Source organism: Callospermophilus lateralis, chromosome 8 (assembly GCF_048772815.1).
Source record: "Callospermophilus lateralis isolate mCalLat2 chromosome 8, mCalLat2.hap1, whole genome shotgun sequence".
Classification (NCBI taxonomy): Eukaryota; Metazoa; Chordata; class Mammalia; order Rodentia; family Sciuridae; genus Callospermophilus; species Callospermophilus lateralis.
Window position 1 is genome coordinate 137181744 of NC_135312.1, and position 15440 is coordinate 137197183.

General features: G+C 52.5%; 1 non-coding gene across 1 annotated transcript; it reads right to left on the reverse strand.

Moving 5' to 3' along the window:
* Positions 1-305: 305 nt before the first annotated feature.
* On the reverse strand, positions 306-378 carry Trnav-uac (transfer RNA valine (anticodon UAC)). Its single transcript has one exon. It is a non-coding gene; the product is annotated as a tRNA-Val (tRNA).
* Between the last annotated feature and the right edge of the window lie 15062 nt (positions 379-15440).

Below are 15440 nucleotides of genomic sequence, written 5' to 3' on the forward strand. Positions count from 1 at the left end.
GACAGGGTCTAAGTTGCTTGGGGCCTTGGTAAGTTACTTGGGGCCTCGATAAGTTGCTGAGGAAGGCTTTGAACTTGTGATCAGAACTGCTGGGATTACAGGCATGCACCAAATTTTAAATATTGTTTTATATATATTGTTCTAGAACTTAAATCAGTACTATTTTAGATTCCTAAATATGTTTGGGGGAATTTTGCATAGTTATTTTATTATGTTTCCATTCAGAAATATTAAAGAGTTTTTCTTAAAGCTTTTCATAAACTGTTGTACTTTTTCATCATTAATATTCTGATTACTCCTTTTTTTGATGATGCTGGGGATTGAACCCAGGGCCTTGTGCATGTAAGGCAAGCACTCTACCAACTGAGCTATACCACCAACCCCTCTGATTACTACTACTACTACTACTACTACTAAATACTACTACTACTACTAAATACTACTACTACTACTAAATACTACTACTACTACTAAATACTACTACTACTACTACTACTACTACTACTACTACTACTTCCTCCTCCTCCTCCTCCTCCTCCTCTTCTTCTTCTTCTTCTTCTTCTTCTCCCCTCCCCCCTCCTCCTCCTCCTCCTTCTTCTTCTTCTTTTAAAATATTTTAGTTGTCAATGGACCTTTATTTTATTTATTGATATGTGGTGCTGAGAATCAAACCCAATGCTTCACACATACCAGGCAAGTGCTCTGCACTGAGCCACAACCCCAGCCCTGATTACTTCTTAAGAATTCCAAACTAATTCATTTTGGTAATGTGAGAGAATATTTTCTCCTTTTAAATATTGAAATAGTTATCACTGGAACCTAGTGACTTTTTCATAATAATGAGTTTTGTATCCATCATCTTATCAGATTTTATTAGTTCTAATTATTTTTACCTAAATATTATCCTTATGGTCCGGTAATTATTTGAGAATGTAAGTAGCATGACTACCCGTGGTTCTGCTGAGAGCTAACCCCTTGCACTTAAGGATGGAGTGAGGGGAGAGGACAGGAACTTGAGACAACCATTTCAATGATTTCTTCTTGAAATCGACACCATCTTGGAGATGTGGACCTTCTCAGAGCTATATCAAACTTTCCTGTGCTACCCCCTGGCCAGGTTTTTGAAGGAACTAAGTAACAATAACATGGAATGAAGTTCCTTCCACAAGTCCTGGTCCATGTAAATATTTAACTCTTGTAGCTGCTGCCCAAACTTCTGGGTAGTTGCTGAGCCACGTTTCAGGTTAGATTTTATCCCCGCGCAAGTGGAACACTCGGGTTTCATGGCAGTTGTCTGAGTCCTTCTATGATGAAACTCATATTATTGTATTTATTTTGTTGGTACCAGGGATTGAACTCAGGGGCATTTGACCACCGAGCCACATCCCCAGCCCTATTTTGTATTTTATTTAGAGACAGGGTCTCACTGAGTTGTTTAGTGCCTCGAGTTGATAAGACTGACTTTGAACTCAGGATTCTCCTGCCTCAGCCTCCTGAGCAGCTGGAATTACAGGCGTGCACCACTGCACCCAGCAAATGTTCAATTTTTAATCACACCTATGCTGCAGCATTTCTGCAGGGATTAAAATGTCATATTTTGGGCTGGGGATGTGGCTCAAGCGGTAGCGCGCTCGCCTGGCATGCGTGCGGCCTGGGTTCGGTCCTCAGCACCACATACAAACAAAGATGTTGTGTCTGCCGAAAACTAAAAAATAAATATTAAAAAATTCTCAAAAAAAAAGTCATATTTCAAAGATATTGTGGTGTGTTAATCTAACAAGAGGATAGATAATTTAGGAGTTGGGTTGATTAATACACCCTGAGATCCTGTCTTTCAAATATCAGTTATATTGAATCCAATTATATATTTTTGTTTCTGTAACTTTGGGAATATTCATGAAGGCAATCTCAAAGAAGAAAAGATTGCTGTACTATCTGTGGCCAAAATTATTGTGGGAACCATTTGCTGGTATACCCTTCCAAGTCAGAGGAACAGATGAGGGTAGAGAGACACAGTTTTTGTTTTGCTTTATTTTGTTTTTACATAATTGGGTCATGCCAAACACACTCTTTCATTACTTTATTTTCCATATATTCATATATCCTGAACATTTCCATGTGTCATTAATTGGTTTTCCATGACTTTATTATGACCCTATCTCATTGTGTGGATATACTGTAGTTTATTTAACTTGTTGACTGTGGACTTTTGATTAATCCCGGTTTCCTTACGGTCTGCTCTCTGCATGATTCTGATTACTCTCTCAGAAGTAACTCCTGGCTGCTCCGCGTCCCTTGGTCTTCCCTCCACGGGTCTCACTGCACTTGATCATTGGTGCAGCCGCGGCAGTGGGCAGAAGGCAATAGCCTGCCCTCCATACAGAAGACCTCTGTGAGGCCTTCATTGGATGACGAAGGTTTCCCGACTGGAGCAGCTTGGTCAGGTGGGTCTCAACACACAAAAGTGGCCTGAGGGCTTCCTTCCCCACACTCCCTTCCTGATGGGTGCCCAGAAGCAGCCTTCAGACAGCCAGAGGCCAACGCTGCCCGCTCCTCACTGGTTTAATCTGGACTTCAACCTCACTGTGGAACCGGGATCTTTTCCTGAGTCTGTTAGACACTGCTGGACAGTGACTGCCAGGTGACCTGAGGTGTTAGAACACCAGTATTCAAAGCAGTCCTCCGGCTCCAGCTGGCCGGTGACAGGCATGACCAGAGGCCCAAGGCTCGCAGAGATACAGCTCGCCATCTGCAAGGGAAGAGGCTGTCCCTGTCCCGGTGGACCACAGGGGTCGCCGTGGGCTAGCCTCTGGGGTCAGGCAGGAAACCCCTGTCCAGCACACTGACCTTGTTCTTTTCTGCTGAACTTACTCCACAGATAACTTTGTGTGTGTGTGTGTGTGTGTGTGTGTGTGTGTGCGCGCTGGAGATTGAACCCAGGCATGCTGCCATTGAGCTACGTCCCTTTTCATTTTTTATTTTGCAGCAGATCTCACTAAATGGCTGAGGCTGGCCTCAAACTTGTGGCCTCCTCCTGCCTCAGCCTCCAGAGCCACTGGTATTCAGCTGTGCCCAGATATAATACGTTTTGCTTTTTTGGTTTGGTTTTGTTTTTTGGTTACCAGGGATTGAACCCACCACTTAATCACTGAGCCACATCCCCAACCCTTTTTATTTTTTATTTTGAGACAGCATCCTGCTAAGCTGCTTAGGGTCTCATTAAGTTGCTGAGGCTGGCTTTGAACTCATGATTCTCCTGCCTCAGCCTCCAGCCTGTGGGATTCTGGCCTAGAACATGTATTCTTAAAGGAACAAGAACAAAATGCTGTTGTCTTCTCAGTCGTCTCCCTCTCTTTCCCCTCTCACTGTGTTTGCTTCCCCTCGGGGTTTCTTGTGCATTCCCTGGTCATCTCCTGATCCCCTAGAACAAACCCGCCGTGCCCTCCCGTTCACCTCACCACTATGAAGTAGTGCCCATGACATCAGTGTTCAAACTGCAAAGGCTACAAAGGAGTATGCTGCTTTGAGCAGAGTTAGTCATGCAATTTGTGTGGCCCTGTCATCACTTAAAGTCACCCAATAAAAAAAGAAAAGAAAAAAGATCGCATCACGGCTCAGAGCACAATGATTGATTCCTTGATTTTTCTGCACAGCGGCCAAGGAGCGTCCTGCCTCTGGGGTCGGCCTCGTGCATTCACACCAACCGGCCAGAGGAGCAGAGCCTGGCACCAGGGTACCCATGTCTGCGGACATGCTCGTGTGAGGACAGAGTGCCCAGAGTGAACAGGAGCTGACACTGGCCCACGGCCGCCGGCCGCTCGCCATCTCCCTGTGCTCAGGTGAGGTGAGAAGGGTGACAGCACCCACCAGCTCCTCTCAGAGGGACCACCTGAGATGCCAATGGAGCCAGGGGAGGTGGCCGAGAAGGTGGCACGGGCGGGGTCTCCCCAGGACGTGGCAGTGAGACCATCCTGCCAAGCCTCCAGTGGACCTCGGCTCCCAGGAAGCCTGGTCCTTGAAGTCTGCACCAGGAAGTCCTTCTCCACCTCCTTCGTCTTAGACTCCACACTTTCAGTCGACCCTTGCTTTGCTCATTCCCTGGGATCGCGGGGTCCATCAGAACAGAATCCCCATGAGGTTCACCATCAGGTACCAGCCCCACTGCGTCCACTCCGCCCACTCTCCTCCTCCTGGCCTGCCCTGGCTCAGGCCTCCACTGCTGTGCAGGCCCCACCCCTCTCCTGGCGGAGGCCCGGCTCCTGCACCTGCTTTCTGCAGCACCGGAGTCCCCACCAGCTGTCAGCCCATCATTCTGAAGATGTCTGAGCTCCCAGCGGCACACAGACCCTTTCCCCACCCAGCACCCTTCCCGGGTCCACCCCGTCCTCTGCTTCCTCCACAGTGAAACTCCTGAGTGTTGTCTAATGGCTGCCTGTCGTCCTTCCACCCATTTGTCCCTGTTTCTCAGGCCTCTGATTTCATTTGTTGCTTAAGCAACTTGAGGACAACAGAAGTCTGACTGCAGTGGCGACTCCACCCACGCGACTCCAGCCCGAGCACCATCGTCCTCGCTGTGTCTGTCCCCTGGCTGCAGCCCTTTTGGGGACTGCTGCAATCAGTCTAAAAATACATTTATGTTGATATTTCTAAATACATTTAAAGGTTTATCTATATAAATGTTTCATCTATAAAATGAATTTACTCTCTCCTCACTCAACCTTATAGTTTCTTATCTTGCTACATAAGTGATAGAAATCAGTATTCTCAGAATTAAATTTCAGGAAGCTGCTCTGTTTGCCAACCTGCTGCTCTGGGCGTTTAGGTGGTCCTTGGCCACGTTTAGGTGGCTCCTTCTGCCACGCTGTGGAGAAGCACTTCCCATACATAATTTACCAAACGACCTCTGAGGGGACTCTCCACCCACTGCACAGAGTCTTTGAAGAGCTGGGTGACACCTGTGCGCCAGGCGGGAGCTGTACCCAGTACTGAAGGACTGAGACCCACAGAGCAGCGCCCGCTGGTGCGGGAGTGGGGAGAAGAGCTGCCTCGGCCTCCGGTCGCCCACCTGCCCTTCAGCCTTGCCATCACCTGGCCCCGCCCTCAAGGCTCTCCGGATCTCCCTTCCCGGCCTCCACATTCTCTGGGAGCTCTCTGGCTGGGCTGCTCTGGCATGCAACCTGACTGGAGTGGTGTCCTGGGACCCCGCGGCCCCCAGTCCAGAAGCCGCACCCCTCCCCTGGAACATTGTGTTCCCAGGGCCCTCATACTGCCTTCCTGTCCCATTCCTTCCTTTACATAGATGGTGGGGACAGGGACGTTGGCCGCTGTGCCCATGTAAGTCCCAGAGCGATATTCTGGTGGCCTGGCACCCAGGTGAGCGGTTCAGTGACACCCCCTCACACACACGTCCCAGATTTGGGTGTAGCATAAATTCCGTGTGTCCTGGCTGGTAGGACAAGTGCTGCTGCAGTTAGGTGCCTGATCAGAGCAGGACTCCCCAACGCTCCATCCCGTCAGAGGGCCGGCAGCTGGACACCTGTCCCACCCCTTACCCAGGCTCTGATTCTGTGAATAGCACCTGCACCGCTGGACGCCCTGGGCCCTGCCTGCTCTCTGCCCTGCAGGCTGCTCTGCACGTCCAGGCCAGCTGCTGCTGTGCTCTCTAGCCCTCCCTGTGACGCCCCTGGGGCTGCGAGGCTCCGGCTGCAGTCACCGCCCTTCCCTGGTGGCTCCTCCGGTGTCTCCCCTCCAGGCCTAGCACTGTGCCCTGCCTCCGGGCCAGGAAGGTGGCCGCTCTGCTGGACTTAGCCCAGGGCTCAGGGGCTGCAGGCTGTTCTCCCACCCCCACCGTCCCCAGCCACCCTTCCTCAGATCATCCTGCTTCACATCTGTCACTTGCTGCCACTCTCACCCTTGTCGTCCGTGACTGGATCTGATTTTCAAATGTTTGCCTTCGGGTAGGAGCACTTTGCGTTCATAGTCAACATTCATGTGACTTTATTCCCTCCAATTTCATTTCTAGATGTCACTTCCCTGTCTGACTTTGGTGATTGGGCGGACCCCTTTCTTTCCCTTTCTTTCCTCCTGGGCTCACGCTGGGAATTCGCAGCTGGGGACCGCCCTCAGCACAGCAGTGCGTTCACTGGAGAGTAAGTGATCAGGACTGTATCTGCCTGTCCCTGGCAGACCGCTCAGCTGTCCTAACAGCCGTCCTGTTCCTCCTCGTCTTATTAAATCTGTATTTCTACTCACACACCACAACTGTGCACAGCCTTGACTTTTAAACGTTTTTTTTGAGTTGTAGATGGACACACACCTTTACTTCCCTTATTTTTACGTGGTGCTGAGGATGCAGCCCGGTGCCCCGCCCGTGCCAGGCAAGTGCCCTCCCACCGAGCCACAGCCCAGCTCTGCTCTTCTCCCGGGGAAGTGAGAGACTTCTCAGAGAACCACGTCATCTTCCCTGCCACCCAGGTCTTGCGTTGGACAAGATAATGACAGCGTTGCAACCCTGGACATGGCCTGAGGATTGAGAAACGAGTCTCTCCTGTTTCGAAATCCCTAACAGAGTAATTCCCAGTTAGCCACCGTCATCTTCGACCTCCCTGTGAATATTATCTGATTCATCGTCCAGTGTTTCTTGCACTTTCATCTTCCTTACCATGAATTTGATTTTCACTTGGTTAGAGAATTTTCCCAGAAAGGTCTTTCCACTTTGCACACATGTGGGAATGGGGACGTTCCTGGAGATTGGGATGTGTCAACGCACTGGGAACGTAAGTGCCAATTACCTGGCCCACTGAGGCTGCAGAGGAGCCGTCCTTCGTCCGTCTTGTGTCAGTCGGGACCTTCCCTTTGGTTCCCACCCTGGCAAGCTGTCTGTGCTTTGCCTTGGAGGCACACAACAGCGTCTATGTGACACGGAATGGCATTGGCAATGTCACCACTCCTTCCACTTTTATAGGTGACACTGCGCTGTAAGGAAACGCTTTCTCTTCCTTCGTAGATTTGGTATCTTCACATTAGTAGGACTCACATGTTGGCTTGGTTTCCCGGGAATGATGTGTCTGCCACGTTGCTGTGGGGGCTGTTTCTGGGTGTGGGTGCTGGGGACGGGACCAGGCCTCAAGCACGGTCGGCAGCATCACCGCTGAGCCACTTCCCCGGTCCCTTTGCAAAGACTGTATTTTGAGAGAGGGCCCCACTCAGTCACCTGGCTGGCCTAGAGCTCACCCTGCTCCTGCCTCGTCCACCCGATTCACTGCCGTTCACTGATGGTCCTCTTACCCCAGGCTGGCCAGGCAGTCGGGTGCCATCATGTCCAAGATCTGTCATGTCCAGATTCCTGTCATTCTTTGAACCCGTTTTTACTTTCTGACAGACACAAACAAGTGTCACTGACTATTCTCCTAAATCCCCTTCCCCAGACCCGAGATCAGGTATTTCTTCAAAAGTTGGTTGCAGCTGCTGCTGCTAGTGGTGGTGTATGTGTGTTCACCGAGTGGAATTAGGAATGTTCTGGGCTAGGTATGCTCTCTGTTAGAGCAACAACATTGTCTCAGGCAGGTCTGGAAACCTCTATATACGTGTATATGGACACATGCTCACACACTGATATTACTGGAAACACAAGTGATACACCCAGTTCTAATCTTACACACCACAACACCATAGTATCAATTACATTTTTCTCCTTTTTATATTTGTAACTCTTTTTTCTTTTTTTGGTAGAACCCAGGGGTGCTCCACTACTGAGCTACACCCCGAGCACATTTCATCTTTTATATGGAGACAGGGTCTTGCTAAGTTGCTGAGGCTGGCCTTAAACTTTGATCCTCCTGCCTTGGCCTCCCACGTCACTGAGACTACAGACATGTGCCATGGAACTCTTTTCTAACAGTGAGAAATCTGGTTCCCTTTACCCAGTGGATGGGTTTATTAGATTCCCCTCCAATCTTCAGTCTCTCCTCCTCACCCTGTTCCTGAAGGGGCCTCTTCCTCACCTCATTCTGCCTCCAACATCCCCTGCTGGAGGACGGACCCTCATGGGTCCTTTCCTTATCTTGCCTGGGCTCCATGTGACATCCCCCACTGCCACCCCGACTCCATGCAGATGCCCTTCCATCCCCTGGGGCTCCGGCTCCTTATTCAGGGTCACCAACCCCATTCCCCAATATGAAGGCTTATTTTTGTTCCACCCTCTTACTGGCTTGGGGATCAAATTATTCAGGCAATGTCTTTGTCCATTTGTGTTACTATAACCAACCTAAGGCTGGATGATTCATAAAGAAAAGAGGCTTATTTAGCTCACAGTCTGGCACTGGCTTCTGGTGAAGGCCTTGTGGCAGATGGCGTCATGTGGCAGGATCACACGTGAGAGACAGAGGTCACACAGCAAGGGAGGAGGCAAGAGAATAAACGAGAAAACCCAACTCACTCTTAACCACTTGGTCTTACAACTGGGTACTGTCTAAGCCCCTCTTGAGATGGCATGGCCCCTTCCAGGGCAGTGCCCTGTGCCTACTCTCCGCGAGGGTCCAGCACCTCTCAGCAGCATCACACAGGGACCAAGTCCCCAGCTCATGAGCCCTTGGGAGACAACTGCACCCAAGTACAGCAAGCGGGAAGCAGAGCAGGAGGCCAGCGGCAGGGAAATGGCTCTGCCCGGCACGTTTGGGTTTACATCTGCAGAGCCCGAGCCCCAAGCTACGGGCTGCCCTGGACTCCAGGCCATTCCCTGAGTATGTCCTTCCTATTACAAGGGCAAGACCCAGGTCACTGTAGGGAGGACACCCGGAGCACGGTCATGGTGCCGCTGCCCAGGCGCTGGCTTGGCGCAGCCCGGGGTCTGTGTTGGAGGTCCGAGCCTTGCCGACCCCATCGTGAAATGCTTGATCATTTTTAGACAAGGGTTCCTATAGTTTCAATTTGCTTCTATTTCTTTATAGGACGGTAGGCATACATTTATAATTTTATATATATATTTTATAATTTTATATATTTTAAATAAAGTCATATAATACACATTTTTTACCTTCTCTTTCAGTTTAAAATAATTTGTGCATCAATATATTTTCAGCATCATTTGAATGGCTGCATAATAGTCCATGATATGGGTGTAACATTAACTATCTAACTAATTACTTCTTATTGGACAGACTATTCTCTGACTTGGATAACAGGCTCAGTTTAAAATTCTTCCATCGTTACTTACTGTCATTACTTACTGGGTGTATCTCTCTGAAACAAATTCTCTTGAGTCTCAACGTCACGTATAAAGTAGGAGAAATGATAGATCCTCAGAGGGTTTTTTGGGCTTTGTTTTTAAATGATGCTTGGGCCAGGCTAATCAGGCCTTCAGGCCACTCTGAAATCATAACAACTGTATTTTTTGAGGAGCTGGGAATGGCGCCCAGAGCCTAGTGGACGCGGGCAAGCCCTCTGCCACTGAGCCACTGCAGCCCACTTGCAGGTACTTTCAAATCTTTATTGCTTCTTTATCTTTGGTCCTGGGGATGGAACCCAGGGCGCGTTCCCACCGAGCTGCATCCAGCCCTTCTTATTTTTTATTTGCTCAGTGCTGTTTCTTCTGCCTGTGATGCTGACACTGAGGCTGCAGTCCGGCCCCTAGCCTAGAGGGAGCCTGAAGGAGTGTTTCAGAGTGTGGTCTGAAGCTAGCCCCAGTCTCATCTGCCCACTGCCTCTGCCTTTGCCCTCAGCTCAGCCTCCTGAACCCATGGGGCCGCCTGACCCTTTCCTCACCTTTCTCTAACACAGTAGGATGGACATGGGAGGCGCATCACGGGGATCAGTAATTAGGACTGGAATCCAAGCCGGTGACTGCCCGGCTCCGACCCTTGAGCAAGAGTGAACTGCAGTCCATGAAGCTCATGGCTGTGGCTCTACTGTCACTCAGTGTCACAGTGGAAAGGCAGGCATGCTCGGGCTGTGTTAGTGGCACAGCTTGCTCAGAACCCCCATGAAAAGCTTGTGAAAAAAGTCTGTCAAATTCCTTTGATCCAAATATCTGGCCCTGAGAGTGACCGTGTGGCTGTTTGCTCTGGTGAGTTTCTGGAACACGCCGCATAGCTGGACTTCTCACTTAGGTGGCTAAACCTGTCTTTGATCATCACTTCTATTTATTAAACCAGACTAAGATCCTCCCCTTCATGTGTCCTTCCTAGAATGAAGAAACATGCTTTCTCTTGACCTGTTTCTTGTTACTATTTTTATTTAGCTGTCAGATACTTTGAATTACTTTCTCATGACTTTTGAATTCTCCTCTGGCGGTGGGTATTCACACCTTCACGGCCACACAGGTGAGCAACTGGAAACCTCGTTGTGGTACTGGTGATGGAACCCAGGGGCACTCTGCCACTGACCACATCCCCAGCCCTTTTTATTTTTTGAGACCGGGTCTCAGTAAGCTGCTGAGGCTGGCCTGGAATTCACGATCCTCCTGGGATCCCAGGCGTGGCCACAGTGCCGGGTGAAGGCCTCTGCCGTGGTCTGGTCTTCACCTTCTTCTGGGCCCGACCGCCCTCCGTGTGGGGTGAAGTGAGCCGGGCATTTCCCGGGACTCACTTTCCACATTTGTGCTCCACGTGCCTTCCCGGCACTTTCCTAGCACACACCCTCCTCTTCAGAGAACTCAGTCCCTCAGTGTCCCCAGGACGCCTCTCTGTCCACTCCCGGCCCAGCCGCCTCCCCCATCTGCGCAGAAGCAGCACTCCCCCAACCTCCGGTTCCGAGGCTCTGGGGAGGCCGGCCCTGGGGAGGATGAGTTACTCCAGCAGAACAGGGAAAGAAAGGACCGATTACGCCTCAGCTTTTGTTTTGAGTAGTTTCGAAATCCACAGCTGAGAAGAGAGTAATAAAAGGAAAAAAAACAGGCCATCCAGAGAGAAAGGTATTTTTAGCTCCAAGAGTTTAAAGTGGTAACAGAACAGTCCCCAGGCAGAGGTTGGACATTAGCACGCTGTGGAGGGCAGAGGAGGGACCACCGCAGGCCCGCAGAAGCCCTGCCCGGGAAGGGGAGGGGCCCTCCAGCTGCTCCACGGGCTGCTGAACCCCAGAGCACTGAAGAGGCGCCCGGGGGTGCTGGGGAGCCCTGTGGGTGGGTGGGAATGCAGCACCCTCCTTCCCCCACGAGAATCCGAGCTCCCCAGGCTGCCACAGCATTGGCCACATCCCTAAGATGGCTCCCAGCTAGGCCTCAGCAGATGGGGCCACCTGAGGGCCAGGCAAGCCACACCTCTGTGTCACATCCGTGTGGGCAGCTGCGGGTAAATGCAGACCACCAGTGGGGCAGAGTGGCAGAACACTACCCCAGGACAAGCACCAGGACTCTGGCCTCATGGCTGGGCACCTGGGAGGGCCTCCTGGGAGGCACGGCTGGCCCACCCTGTACCCCTTGTCCAGCACACCCAGCCTGAGCGGCTGCGATTGCATGATGGCTGGCCAGCAACGGTGTGCAGAGCCAACTTTCCACTGCACACAGCCCTACCACCCATTTAGAGGTCGCCTCACTGTCCTGTTCTGTGGGACAACTGAGGTTTTGAGATGGAAGGTGGGGTCCGCAGAGGGGCAGGCCTCTGCAGCTCTTAGCACCGGGCCATGCCCACCATGCTGCAGCAGACCCCCGCAAGTCCCCACCAACTTCTTCTTTCTGGATTCTTGCTTCCTGAATTGCAAGAATGAAGTCCAGAGACAAGATGAGTAAGTGTAAGAGTAGGATTTGCTCGATGAGCACAGAAATGCAGCCCCCAAAGAGCAAAAAGACCTACCCAGCGTTGCCACTGAAGGTGCAGCAGCTCCGGGTTTTCACAGCACTTGGGTCAACACCATTGGCCCAAACTATGCTAATTAGGTTTTGGAAAAGTACGGTTGTCATTGGTCCAAACTATGCTAATTCGGGTGTGGGAAAGCACTCACACTGTTGGCTAAGCCCATGCTCACGGGGGCTGGGCTGACGCTGTTGGTCCGCCCTGAATCCCAGTCAGGTTTGCTCCACTTCAGCTCCCGCTTGGCTGAAGTCAGGGCAAAGCGCGTGCTAGGTGAGGTGTCAGGACCGTAGCCTGCACGGAGCACGCTTCTGCACCGAGCCCAGGCTGGGCAGCCGCAGGGTGACATGTTGGCTCGCCCAGCTCACCTGGGGCTGGCTTGCACCCTCAGGCCAGCCTGGCGTGGTGGGCTCTGAACGGCAGCCCAGCCGCCACCTGCGGCTTCACTGCTGCCCTGCCACTTCTCAGGGGACCAGTGTGCCAGCTGCACAGGAGCCATGTCCCCAAGCACCAGCATGACTGACGGGGAGCACAAAAGCCAGTTCCCATCTCTGGTGGGCCAACCCGGTGTGGCCCATCACGCCAGCTGAGGCAGGTCCCAGTGGAGGCTCCGCTAACTTCTTCATTTCTCAGTTTCTCTGTCAATCACTGGACAAGAACCCCTGCCTCAGGCTCCTGGCAAGGCAGCCTGCCCAGGACCGGCTCACACACCAGAGCTGGCACTGGAGGACCAGGGGCTGTGGAGAGTCTGAGGACTTCAGTGTACCCAGAGCCAACTGGAGTTTGGACATCACAAGGAAGATACAGCCTACGTGCGACAGAGAATGTTGAATGTTCCATTCCCGCACCAGAGTTGGGGCCTGGGGGACACTAGACTCGCTGTCCCCAGACAGCCCTTCCTCCCCAGTGTCACCTTCAGAACCTTCTCATGCCCCAAAGCCCAGATCAACTGCTAGGTCTGCACAGCATCCATCTCACTGGCTCGACTTCTCCTGTCACTTCAAAACACAAAGCCCAGGAGAGCTACTGAAACCCAAGGCAAACCATGTCACCAACAAGTGACCCCAGCCTGTCTCTGACCTGTGAGCAAGGCGGGGAAACCCCCTGGGAGGCCAGAGGCCGAGCCCACGTCTCCGTCTCTGTCCCTGGTTGTTGCCCAGGCAAGCCAAGCCCTGCTCTGAGCAGATCCTCCACGGCCTCCAGGGAGGCAGTCCCAGCTCAGGCACAGGGCGGTGGGCACAGGGGTCAGTGCGCAAGGTGGCTGGGAGCCTGCCTGCTTTGGTGGGTGCGCTCTTTCATGGGCAGTGCTCACGCATGTCTCCCAAAGCTCCTCAGGACCAGCCCAGCCCAATCAGCCCCCTAGGACGGCCCCCTAGGACGGGCCCCCTAGGACGGGCCCCCTAGGATGAGCCCCCTAGTGTGGGCCCCCTAGGACGGGCCCCCTAGTGTGGGCCCCCTAGGACGGACCCCCTAGGATGAGCCCCCTAGTATGGACCCCTAGTATGGACCCCCTAGTGTGGGCCCCCTAGTGCGGCCCCTAGGAGGCGCTCAGAGGCTGTGCAGTGATGGTGGCTCCGCAGTGTAGCTCCAGAAGGTCGCTGTGAAGCCCGGCCTCTATCCTCCTGGGTCAGAGGAGGCCTCCTGCTCTCCCCCTGGCTCAGCAACCCCTGAGGAACCCTCGGAATGCTGCCCTGCCTGGTCGGAGTGTGCCCAGGATTGCATTTCCTCGGTGGGACAGGGACACAGTCACTCTGTCAGGAACAGAGGCAGGAGGCCTGACTAGGGCGAGGAACAGGCAGCTCCAGCTGGTGTGTCACTAGTGTGGCATCCTAGGCTCTGGTCCCTGGGGCCAGACATCAGTTGCCATTGCCTAGTAGGATGGACAGGAATTTTAGGAATTTTAGCAATGGTAGGGAATGAGTAATTGACCTTTCATGAAATCTCTCTAGATTCTGAAGGACTGACCAATATGGAAAAACTGGTGAGCAAGCTCAAGCACAGCTCTTCGGATAACGTAACTATCTCAAACTCCTTGGTTTTCTAGGAGGCACAACACACTTACTTCCTGCATTTTTCAGAGAAAGTGCTAGACAAGTCTGGGCAGACTGAAATGCCCACCTTGCACTGACGGGCCTGCACTCTGTTGGCAAGTGTGGGTTCTTGCTGGTTTACCTTTTAAGCATTGAACTCCATCAGTTATCCTTTGACTCCCTGCAGAGCCTCCTTCTACAACATCGTTTCCTGTAATGTGTGAGTGGTTCTGGGATTGAACCCAGGGGCGCTGCACCACTGAGCCTCATCCCCAGCTTTGTGACAGGATCTCACTAAGTTTCTGAGGTTGCATCACACTTGCGATCCTCCTGCTTCAGCCTCCCAGATGCTAGAATTTTACAGACTTCTTTTGTTTGGTTTAAAAACTTCTGAGGATTCGAGCATGAGATTATCAAGACTGTTAAGATGCAGAACAAGGATCACTAACACCTTCCAGGGCTGCACCCAGTCATTACCGGCTGCTCACTAAAACCGGACGTGTAGGCATCTGCCACAAAGATGGCTCTGAGGGGAGCCCTGGCCCACTGACTGGAGCTGCGATAGGACTGAAGCCCTTCGGCCATGGGTGTGGGAGCAGTTCTGTCCTCCAGGAGATAAAGAGCTCTTTGAACTGGGCAAGTGCAGGAGTTTGTAGATCCTGCTCACAGAAGTCTGCACAGGGCGTGAGGAGTCAGCTTTCTGTCACGGTGACAAGAGGCCTAGGATGAACAAAAGAGGAAAGTGTGCGGGCCAGTTTCAGGGGTTTCCATTCACATTCCCGGGAAGGTGGGAGCAGGTGCTGCAGCCAAGTAAGCAGCCGGCCGAGGGAGCAGAGTCCCAGCACCCTCAAGGCACCCCCCACCTAACTTCCTTCCAGGACACCCGCCTCCCAGAGCCTGGCCACCTCCCAGCATGGCCACAGCTGCCCAGAGCTTTAGCATAAGGCCTGCAGGGAACTTCAGATTCAGACCACAGCAGGCACCCTGCAGTGGGAACAGCAGAGGCGTCACCACTTCTTCCCCTGAGGCACAGATCTGCGCTGAAGGGGCCGGGCTCTGAGGATCCCTGCCCTGTGCCATCCCAGCTGGAATCCACCCTCGGTGCAGTCCACCCAGAGCAGCACCCAGGCACAGCAGGAGGCGGGCAGAGAGAGGACTGGCCGCAGGGGCTGTGGGCAAGGCTGTCAGTACCAGCTCCGGGTAGCGAGGCGGCCAGAGCCTCCTGTCGGGTTCCCTGTGCCCTTTCCCCTTCTTGGGGCTCTCTTCCTGGCCCAGAGCAGACTGGGGCTCCCAGGCTGTAAACATTTTTCTCCCTCTTCTCTCCCTCCACTCACCCTCCTGCAAGACTTGCCTACACCTGTAACCTGCTGTCACCAAGTTGATGTTCACAGGTCCTAAAGATTCTGCTTCTGAGACGTCGCCGGCCTCAAGTTCCCTGTCCATTTCCACAGTGTCCTCTTTGCTGAGTGATATGTGCACCTGCTGATCAGTCCAGCAGCTAGTCTAGCCTGTAGTCGCATTTCAAGTGGTTCTCAGAACTTGAGGTCCACACACAGAGCCTCTGCGTGGCTGCCAGGTGTCGTGGCTCACACCACAGGGGTCCTGCATTTCTGTCACTCAGCATCCT